The following is a 10,000-nucleotide window of genomic DNA, read 5'->3' as shown; positions in this document are numbered from 1 at the left end:
TGTAGTAATAGTATTTTTTCCTCACTTTTATTGCAGCTCCTTCCTAATGTGTACCGTTTTACCAAGCAGCTACAGATCTGTGTTGTTATCCTTTTAGATGGCCATACACTATACAATCTCCTGTAGATTTGCCAAAACTATGTAGCATGAGGACAAGCCTAAACAATCCATTCAATCTGTATCAAATCAGCCAGGCCCTCTCACTGCAACGTGGATGGTAGATCTAAAGAGGATTGTACAATCAGATTGTATAGTGTTTTGTGATCCTTAATAGGAAACGAAAGAAAAACATACTTACCTCTGTCCCAACGGTCCCTTCTCCTCCTCGGTTTCTATTGGGTGCTGGTCTTCGACCGTTTGGATTGGCCGATGCAAGATGAAATCACTTCTGCACATGCATGGAAGTCATTCACTCCAACACACTGGCACTGTGCCGTAAATGTAAATCGAGCTGCGCATGCAAACAGGCAGGTACGTTTATTTTATTGTAGAGGAGACATTGCATGCATGTACTGTATCTTCTGCAATAAACAACCTGCATGCGCAGTAGGGAGCCAGGCTGTGAAGCCGCAAGGCTTCAGTTCCTGATTTCCTTACTGAAGATGCCGGCGCCTGTACCCAGGAGCCATGGGGACGGGGCGGCTTCAGGTGAGGACATCGCGGGCGCCCTGGACAGGTAAGTGTCCATATTTTAAAAGTCAGCAGCTGCAGTATTTGTAGCTGCTGACTTTTATTTATTTATTTTTTTCAGAGGAATTCCACTTTAAGGACCTTCAAATGTTACACTTGTTGCAGATATTTTTATTTTGTAAATAATCCCTTTTTATGTCTAAATTTACTAAATTGTATCCAACTTGTTTGTATTTTTTAGTTGCTGTTATGGTAAATATTGGCGTAAAATCCTTTCCTCATTCCCTCAGATCCTCTTCTCAGTCTTCCCTCATTCCCTCAGATCCTCTTCTCACTCTTCCCTCTTTCCCTCAGATCCTCTTCTCAGTCTCCCCTCATTCCCTCAGATCCTCTTCTCACTCTTCCCTCATTCCCTCAGAACCTCTTCTCAGTCTCCCCTCATTCCCTCAGATCCTCTTCTCAGTCTTCCCTCATTCCCTCAGATCCTCTTCTCACTCTTCCCTCATTCCCTCAGAACCTCTTCTCAGTCTCCCCTCATTCCCTCAGATCCTCTTCTCAGTCTTCCCTCTTTCCCTCAGATCCTCTTCTCAGTCTTCCCTCATTCCCTCAGAACCTCTTCTCAGTCTCCCCTCATTCCCTCAGATCCTCTTCTCAGTCTTCCCTCATTCCCTCAGATCCTCTTCTCAGTCTTCCCTCTTTCCCTCAGATCCTCTTCTCAGTCTTCCCTCATTCCCTCAGATCCTCTTCTCAGTCTTCCCTCTTTCCCTCAGATCGTCTTCTCAGTCTTCCCTCATTCCCTCAGATCCTCTTCTCAGTCTTCCCTCATTCCCTCAGATCCTCTTCTCAGTCTTCCCTCTTTCCCTCAGATCCTCTTCTCAGTCTTCCCTCATTCCCTCAGATCCTCTTCTCAGTCTTCCATCTTTCCCTCAGATCCTCTTCTCAGTCTTCCCTCTTTCCCTCAGATCCTCTTCTCAGTCTTCCCTCATTCCCTCAGAACCTCTTCTCAGTCTCCCCTCATTCCCTCAGATCCTCTTCTCAGTCTTCCCTCATTCCCTCAGATCCTCTTCTCAGTCTTCCCTCTTTCCCTCAGATCCTCTTCTCAGTCTTCCCTCATTCCCTCAGATCCTCTTCTCACTCTTCCCTCATTCCCTCAGAACCTCTTCTCAGTCTCCCCTCATTCCCTCAGATCCTCTTCTCAGTCTTCCCTCATTCCCTCAGATCCTCTTCTCAGTCTTCCCTCTTTCCCTCAGATCCTCTTCTCAGTCTTCCCTCTTTCCCTCAGATCCTCTTCTCAGTCTTCCCTCATTCCCTCAGATCCTCTTCTCAGTCTTCCCTCATTCCCTCAGATCCTCTTCTCAGTCTTCCCTCATTCCCTCAGAACCTCTTCTCAGTCTTCCCTCATTCCCTCAGATCCTCTTCTCAGTCTTCCCTCTTTCCCTCAGATCCTCTTCTCACTCTTCCCTCTTTCCCTCAGATCCTCTTCTCAGTCTTTCCTCATTCCCTCAGATCCTCTTCTCAGTCTTCCCTCATTCCCTCAGATCCTCTTCTCAGTCTTCCCTCATTCCCTCAGATCCTCTTCTCAGTCTTTCCTCATTCCCTCAGATCCTCTTCTCAGTCTTCCCTCATTCCCTCAGATCCTCTTCTCAGTCTTCCCTCATTCCCTCAGATCCTCTTCTCAGTCTTCCCTCTTTCCCTCAGATCCTCTTCTCAGTCTTCCCTCTTTCCCTCAGATCCTCTTCTCAGTCTTCCCTCATTCCCTCAGATCCTCTTCTCAGTCTTCCCTCATTCCCTCAGAACCTCTTCTCAGTCTTCCCTCTTTCCCTCAGATCCTCTTCTCAGTCTTCCCTCATTCCCTCAGATCCTCTTCTCAGTCTTCCCTCTTTCCCTCAGATCTTCTTCTCAGTCTTCCCTCTTTCCCTCAGATCCTCTATTCAGTCTTCCCTCTTTCCCTCAGATCTTCTTCTCAGTCTTCCCTCTTTCCTTCAGATCCTCTTCTTAGTCTTCCCTCTTTCCCTCAGATCCTCTTCTCAGTCTTTCCTCATTCCCTCAGATCCTCTTCTCAGTCTTCCCTCTTTCCCTCGGATCCTCTTCTCAGTCTTCCCTCTTTCCCTCAGATCCTCTTCTCAGTCTTCCCTCTTTCCCTCAGATCCTCTTCTCAGTCAGTCTTCATTCCCTCAGATCCTCTTCTCAGTCTTCCCTCTTTCCCTCAGATCCTCTTCTCAGTCTTCCATCTTTCCCTCAGATCTTCTTCTCAGTCTTCCCTCTTTCCCTCAGATCCTCTTCTCAGTCTTCCCTCTTTCCCTCAGATCCTCTTCTCAGTCTTCCCTCTTTCCCTCAGATCCTCTTCTCAGTCTTCCCTCTTTCCCTCAGATCCTCTTCTCAGTCTTCCCTCTTTCCCTCAGGTCCTCTTCTCAGTCTTCCCTCTTTCCCTCAGATCCTCTTCTCAGTCTTCCATCGTTCCCTCAGATCCTCTTCTCAGTCTTCCCTCTTTCCCTCAGATCCTCTTCTCAGTCTTCCCTCTTTCCCTCAGATCTTCTTCTCAGTCTTCCCTCTTTCCTTCAGATCCTCTTCTCAGTCTTCCCTCTTTCCTTCAGATCCTCTTCTCAGTCTTTCCTCATTCCCTCAGATCCTCTTCTCAGTCTTCCCTCTTTCCCTCAGATCCTCTTCTCAGTCTTCCCTCTTTCCCTCAGATCCTCTTCTCAGTCTTCCCTCTTTCCCTCAGATCCTCTTCTCAGTCAGTCTTTATTCCCTCAGATCCTCTTCTCAGTCTTCCCTCTTTCCCTCAGATCCTCTTCTCAGTCTTCCCTCTTTCCCTCAGATCCTCTTCTCAGTCTTCCCTCTTTCCCTCAGATCCTCTTCTCAGTCTTCCCTCTTTCCCTCAGATCCTCTTCTCAGTCTTCCATCTTTCCCTCAGATCCTCTTCTCAGTCTTCCATCTTTCCCTCAGATCTTCTTCTCAGTCTTCCATCTTTCCCTCAGATCCTCTTCTCAGTCTTCCCTCTTTCCCTCAGATCCTCTCCTCAGTCTTCCCTCATTCCCTCAGATCCTCTTCTCAGTCTTCCCTCATTCCCTCAGATCCTCTTCTCAGTCTTCCCTCTTTCCCTCAGATCCTCTTCTCAGTCTTCCCTCTTTCCCTCAGATCCTCTTCTCAGTCTTCCATCTTTCCCTCAGATCTTCTTCTCAGTCTTCCATCTTTCCCTCAGATCCTCTTCTCGATCTTCCCTCATTCCCTTTAGATCCTCTCCTCAGTCTTCCCTCATTCCCTCAGATCCTCTTCTCAGTCTTCCCTCTTTCCCTCAGATCCTCTTCTCAGTCAGTCTTCATTCCCTCAGATCCTCTTCTCAGTCTTCCCTCTTTCCCTCAGATCCTCTTCTCAGTCTTCCCTCTTTCCCTCAGATCCTCTTCTCAGTCTTCCCTCTTTCCCTCAGATCCTCTTCTCAGTCTTCCCTCTTTCCCTCAGATCCTCTTCTCAGTCTTCCATCTTTCCCTCAGATCCTCTTCTCAGTCTTCCATCTTTCCCTCAGATCTTCTTCTCAGTCTTCCATCTTTCCCTCAGATCCTCTTCTCAGTCTTCCCTCTTTCCCTCAGATCCTCTCCTCAGTCTTCCCTCATTCCCTCAGATCCTCTTCTCAGTCTTCCCTCATTCCCTCAGATCCTCTTCTCAGTCTTCCCTCTTTCCCTCAGATCCTCTTCTCAGTCTTCCCTCTTTCCCTCAGATCCTCTTCTCAGTCTTCCATCTTTCCCTCAGATCTTCTTCTCAGTCTTCCATCTTTCCCTCAGATCCTCTTCTCGATCTTCCCTCATTCCCTTTAGATCCTCTCCTCAGTCTTCCCTCATTCCCTCAGATCCTCTTCTCAGTCTTCCCTCTTTCCCTCAGATCCTCTTCTCAGTCTTCCCTCTTTCCCTCAGATCCTCTTCTCAGTCTTTCCTCATTCCCTCAGATCCTCTTCTCAGTCTTCCCTCTTTCCCTCAGATCCTCTTCTCATTAGAGGGAGATGGGTTGTGAATGTAGGATTGGACTCTCCTGATGTTGGAGGGCACTTCATAGGATGTCACCCTAGCGGGTATATATATATATATTTTTAGAGCAGAGGAAATTGTACTATGGATGGGGACTTAATAGGCACCATGAGTCAGAATTATGTTAAAATGCAAAAAATGTTTTTTTGTACAAAGGCAAAAAAGCTGGACACTGTTAAATGTTAAAACTCATATAAAAGTTTTATATCCATGTGCATGGAAATTCATGTAGCAAAGTATTATAGGAAACAATACTTTGTTACCGGAATTTCCATGCACATGGATATAAAACTTTTGTATAAGTTTTAACATTGGGGGTTATTTACAAAAGGCAAATCCACTTTGCACTACAAGTGCAAAGTGCACTTAAAATCGCACTGAAAGTGGACTTGGAAGTGCAGTCGCTGTAAATCTGAGGGGTAGATCTGAAATGCGGGGAAGCTCTGCTGATTTTATCATCCAATCATGTGCAAGCTAAAATGCATTTTTTTTATTTTCCTTGCATGTCCCCCTCGGATCTACAGTGACTGCACTTCCAAGTGCACTTTGTACTTGTAGATTGCACTTGTAGTGCAGAGTGGATTTGCCTTTAGTAAATAGCCCCCATAGCGTCCAGCTTTTATACCATTGTACAATAAACTTTTTTTGCATTTTATCATAATTCTGTCTCATGGGGCCAGATTCAGATAGAATTGCCTATCTTTAGGCGGGCGTAGCGTATCTCAGGTACACTACACCGCCATAACTTAGTGAGGCAGGTACCGTATTCACAACGAACTTGCGTCCTAAGTTACGGCGGCGTAGTGTAAATGGGCCTGCGCAAGCCCGCCTAATTCAAATTGTCCAGGCAGTGGGCGTGTTGTATTATAATGAGCCTTGACCCCACGTAATTGACGCTCCTAACGAACGGCCGTGAACGTATCCCAGTGCGCATGCTCGAAATCACGTCGCAAATAGTCAATGCTTTCGACGTGAACGTAACTTACGCACAGCCCTATTCGCATACGACTTACGCAAACGACGGAAAAATCAACGCTGTCCCGACGTCCATACTTAACATTGGCTACGCCTCATATAGCAGGGGTAACTTTACGCCGAAAAAAGCCTTACGTAAACGACGTAAATCAATGCGCCGGGCGGACGTACGTTTCTGAATCGGCGTATCTAGCTCATTTGCATATTCTACGCGTAGATCGGAAGCGCCCCTAGCGGCCAGGGTAAATATGCACCCTAAGATACGACGGTGTAGAAGACTTACGCCGCTCGTATCTAGGCCAAATCTATGCGTAACTGATTCTATGAATCAGGCGCATAGATACGACCGCGCTCATTCGGACATACGGCGGCGTATCTGGAGATACGCCGTCGTATGTCCTTTATGAATCTGGCCCATGGTGCCTATTAAGTCCCATCCATAGTACAATTTTCTAGGTTTTCACTGCTGTCTAAGTGTATTGGCTCTGGTTCTCACATTAGCGTTTCAAAGCAATTTTCTAGAAGTGCTTCAATGCACGGCATGAGAGTGACTTTCTCTATTTGTCCTGGTGATCATTGTCACTGGCACTGAAAGCAAAGAAAAAAAATCCAAAATGTGCCACAAAAAACACACAAGAACAGCAATAAAGGGAGAATCTTCTATATGAGAACACTTATTCCATTTATAAGGGCATTTGCTCTGATTAATTATTGGGTCTACAGGACAGGAAGTGAAAGGAAACATCCCCAACAGAACACAGATGGCTAAAATAAAAAAAATAAAAAATGCTAGTTTTAACCATTTTATACTCTATCCAAAAGGAGAAGAATGTTTTGGCTTTAGCTATACTTAAAGTGTTACTAAACCCCCAACAGTAAAATCAGTCTGTATATGCAGTAAAGCATGCTTGTTATACTCACTGTGGAACCTAAGGGGTTAATTCTGCATGTAAAAAGGCTGTTTGATCCTGTCTTCTCTGATCCTCCACAGTCCCCAATCCATCAAGCCTTGGGGCACTCTGCACATGCTCAGTTTGGCGTGTTTTGATACAGTTTTATTTTTCTTGGGAGGGTGCATGTGATCGGCACAGGGCCAATCAGCACTGCCCAGACAGAGGATCAGGGGTCCTGCAGCCTCATAGGAGAGTCAGAGCAGAATGAAAACGTCTCCTATAAGTTTAAATTAGTGCTCACCCAGACACTGATAGAAGTCGCAAGACTGCTATTCCTGCTCATGAAAAAAGGTATTTAGCAGTTTAGATTTTCTAAAATAATTGCATTTGCATGTTCTGTGTACTGTGGGAGATCAGATATAGTGAATGCAGGGTCCTGGGTTTAGTAATACTTTAATAATTCCCATGACAGCCAGTGAGCATCTATGAAGTTTTTCCTCTTCTTGGTGATGGATCCTGTAATGCAGGGATATGCAATTAGCAGGCCTCCAGCTGTTGCAGAACTACAAGTCCCATGAGGCATAGCAAGACTCTGACAGCCACAAGCATGACACCCAGAGGCAGAGGCATGATGGGACTTATAGTTTTGCAACAGCTGGAGGTCCGCTAATTGCATATCCCTGGGGGGGGGGGGGGTTGTACTTTGGCCAATGGGAGTAGAAAGAAAACACCCCGGCATCCGTGGGCATAAACAGTGCCCTATCATTGCTTCTGATAGGGGAAGAAGGACACATTTTTGGTATCAATGGGAAGAATAGCGCTCTTGAATTAATGGAGTCGGTGTAAGTAATGGTGTCCTATCATTGGTGGTAGTTGGTGGAATAGTGCCCCAAGGGCCAGTTAAAGGTAAGCAAAGGGCCACATCTAGCCCCCGGGCCACAGTTTGGAGACCACTGGATTAGGATGATAATGTGAATTTTATAGAAAAATGAGTCATGATAATTACCAAATTCTCTTTACTATTTCTTTTTCCTCTTTCATCCCTTGTAAATGCCACCTAGGTGGAAATCAGATGGAATGCCAGCTGATTTCTTTGCATAGAAACCAATCAGCTTCCAGGTATTTGGTCTAAGCTAAACTGAACAACTGATTTTTGGAAGAGAACTGAGCAAATCCCTTACTGCAGAAAATTGTCACACGTTTTAGTACCTTCTCGGAATCTCGGGACAGATCCTCAAACGAGATACGACAGCGTATCTACTGATACGCCGTCGTATCTCTGTTTCTAACTATGCGGCTGATTCTTAGAATCAGTTACGCATAGCTAGCCCTAAGATCCGACAGGTGTAATTGAATTACACTGTCAGATCTTAAGGATGCAATTCTAGGCCGGCCGCTAGGTGGCGAGGCCATTGCGGCCGGCGTAGAATATGCAAATGAAGACTTACGGCGATCCCCGAACGTCCCGAACGGCCCGTCGATCTAAATCTACGTCGTTTCCGTTGAGTTACGTCGTGTAAAACTAGGGCTGAGTCCTATTTGACTAAGCCATGGTAAGTATGGCCGTCGTTCCCGCGTCGAAATTTAAACCTCAACGTCGTTTGCGTAAGACGTCCGTGAATGGCTCTGGACGCCATTTACGTTAACGTCTCAGCAAATGACGTCGGTGCGACGTCAGTTAGTGCAATGCACGTCGGGTAAATTACCCGACGGAGCATGTGCAGTACGTCCGGCGCGGGAGCGCGCCTAATTTAAATGGGACTCGCCCCATTCGATTGGGCCCGCCTTGCGCCGGACGGATTTAAGTAACACCGCTGCAAATTTCCAGGTAAGTGCTTTGTGGATCGGGCACTAACTTTGGAAATTTGCGGCGGTGTATCTTAAATGGGAAAAGTTAAGTTGCGCCGCCTGGCTGTGGATCTGGCCCCTTATTCCTAAAGTTATGTTACGGCCAACCATCTTTCACCTGTTAGTGCCTGGTAGCTGGATGTTGGGTATAATGGGTGGGCTTAGTAATTATTAGGCATATTATGTGTATGGAAATAGATTTAGCGGACATGGTCTACCAAAGAGCCTTAAAGTTCCACTAGAGGTTGCTAGGGTTCCTTGAGCTGCTAGAAATGGTGGATCTCTCACCTGACAGTGCTGGAATAGTTTTAATGCCAATATCACATGGTAGTGCCAGCAGCATAGGACCAATATAGCCTGTCCTCTATCTCTTGGGTAAGTCATCACCGACACCAGTGATCTTTTTAGCAGTCTGAAAGGTGACCTTCCTCCCACTGGTCACCAAAGTAAGGTTGCCCTTCCTCACCAATCACCTCCTTTTATTTACCAACAATGTTAGAGGCACTCCACTACTATTGTAGAGAGACAATACAGTATGTAACTGTCTATAAGGAGAGTGGAGGGAAAGTGGGCAGAGGAGAAGAGAATAATACTTGCTTGTCAAAAATGAGAAAATTAGAATTGAATGAGTTTTCCCCCCACGTCTTGTCATTGTGACCCCCTGGTATCATTCAGAAAGTGAGAAAGTATGCCCATTGAGGGACACAAACTGTAAAAAAAAAAACTGGCAGAGATTTTAACCCCTCCCCTTATACTAAAAAAAGGCATCTTTAAACGCTCTTTGCATTTTTGGAGAGATTTACCCTCATGTTCTATCTCAGTGACAAGGAAAAATAAATTAAAGGGTAAATCTTTCCAATAGGAACACACTAGGGGGTGATTTACCAAAAATGGAGAGTGCAAAATCTGGTGCAACTCTGCATGGAAACCAATCAGCTTCCAGGTTTTTGGTCCAAGCTGAATTGAACAAGCTGAAACTAGAATCCGAGGCCCAGATTCTCAAAAGAGATACGACGGCGCATCTCCAGATACGCCGTCGTATCTCTGCCTAGCGCCGTCGTATCTATGCGACTGATTCGTAGAATCAGTTACGCATAGATATTCATTAGATCCGACAGGCGTAAGTCTCTTACGCCGTCGGATCTTCACTGCAATTTTTGTTTTGCCCGCTAGGTGGCGCTTCCGTCGATTTCCCCGTCGAGTATGCAAATTAGCTAGATACGCGAATTCCCGAACATACGCGCAGCCGACGCAGTAAAGTTACGACGTTTACGTTTGGCTTTTCCCGGCGTAAAGTTGCCCCTGGGTCTATGAGGCGCAGCCAATGTTAAGTATGGCCGTCGTTCCCGCGTCGAAAATGTAAAAATTTATGTCGTTTGCGTAAGTCGTCCGTGAATGGGGCTGGACGTCATTTACGTCCACGTCAAAACCAATACGTCTTTGCGGCACATTAGGAGCAATGCACACGTCAATCACGTCGGGTCAAAGTTGATTAACATAAAACACGCCCCCCCTTCCACATTTGAATTAGGCGGGCTGACGCCGGCCGATTTACGCTACGCCGCCGCAACTTACGGAGCAAGTGCTTTGAGAATACAGCACTTGCCCTTGTAAGTTGCGGCGGCGTAACGTAAA

The 10,000-nt window shown here is 46.1% G+C and overlaps 1 protein-coding gene across 2 annotated transcripts in view; it reads left to right on the top strand.

Moving 5' to 3' along the window:
- Nucleotides 1–10,000, top strand: part of SLC7A2 (solute carrier family 7 member 2) — a 166,848-nt gene that overhangs the window by 5,684 nt on the left and 151,164 nt on the right. The gene's annotated exons all lie outside the window — the stretch shown is intronic.

This window comes from Rana temporaria, chromosome 1, assembly GCF_905171775.1.
Source record: "Rana temporaria chromosome 1, aRanTem1.1, whole genome shotgun sequence".
Classification (NCBI taxonomy): domain Eukaryota; kingdom Metazoa; phylum Chordata; class Amphibia; order Anura; family Ranidae; genus Rana; species Rana temporaria.
Note: the sequence above shows the minus strand (reverse complement) of the source record. Positions and strands in the feature narration are given on the sequence as shown.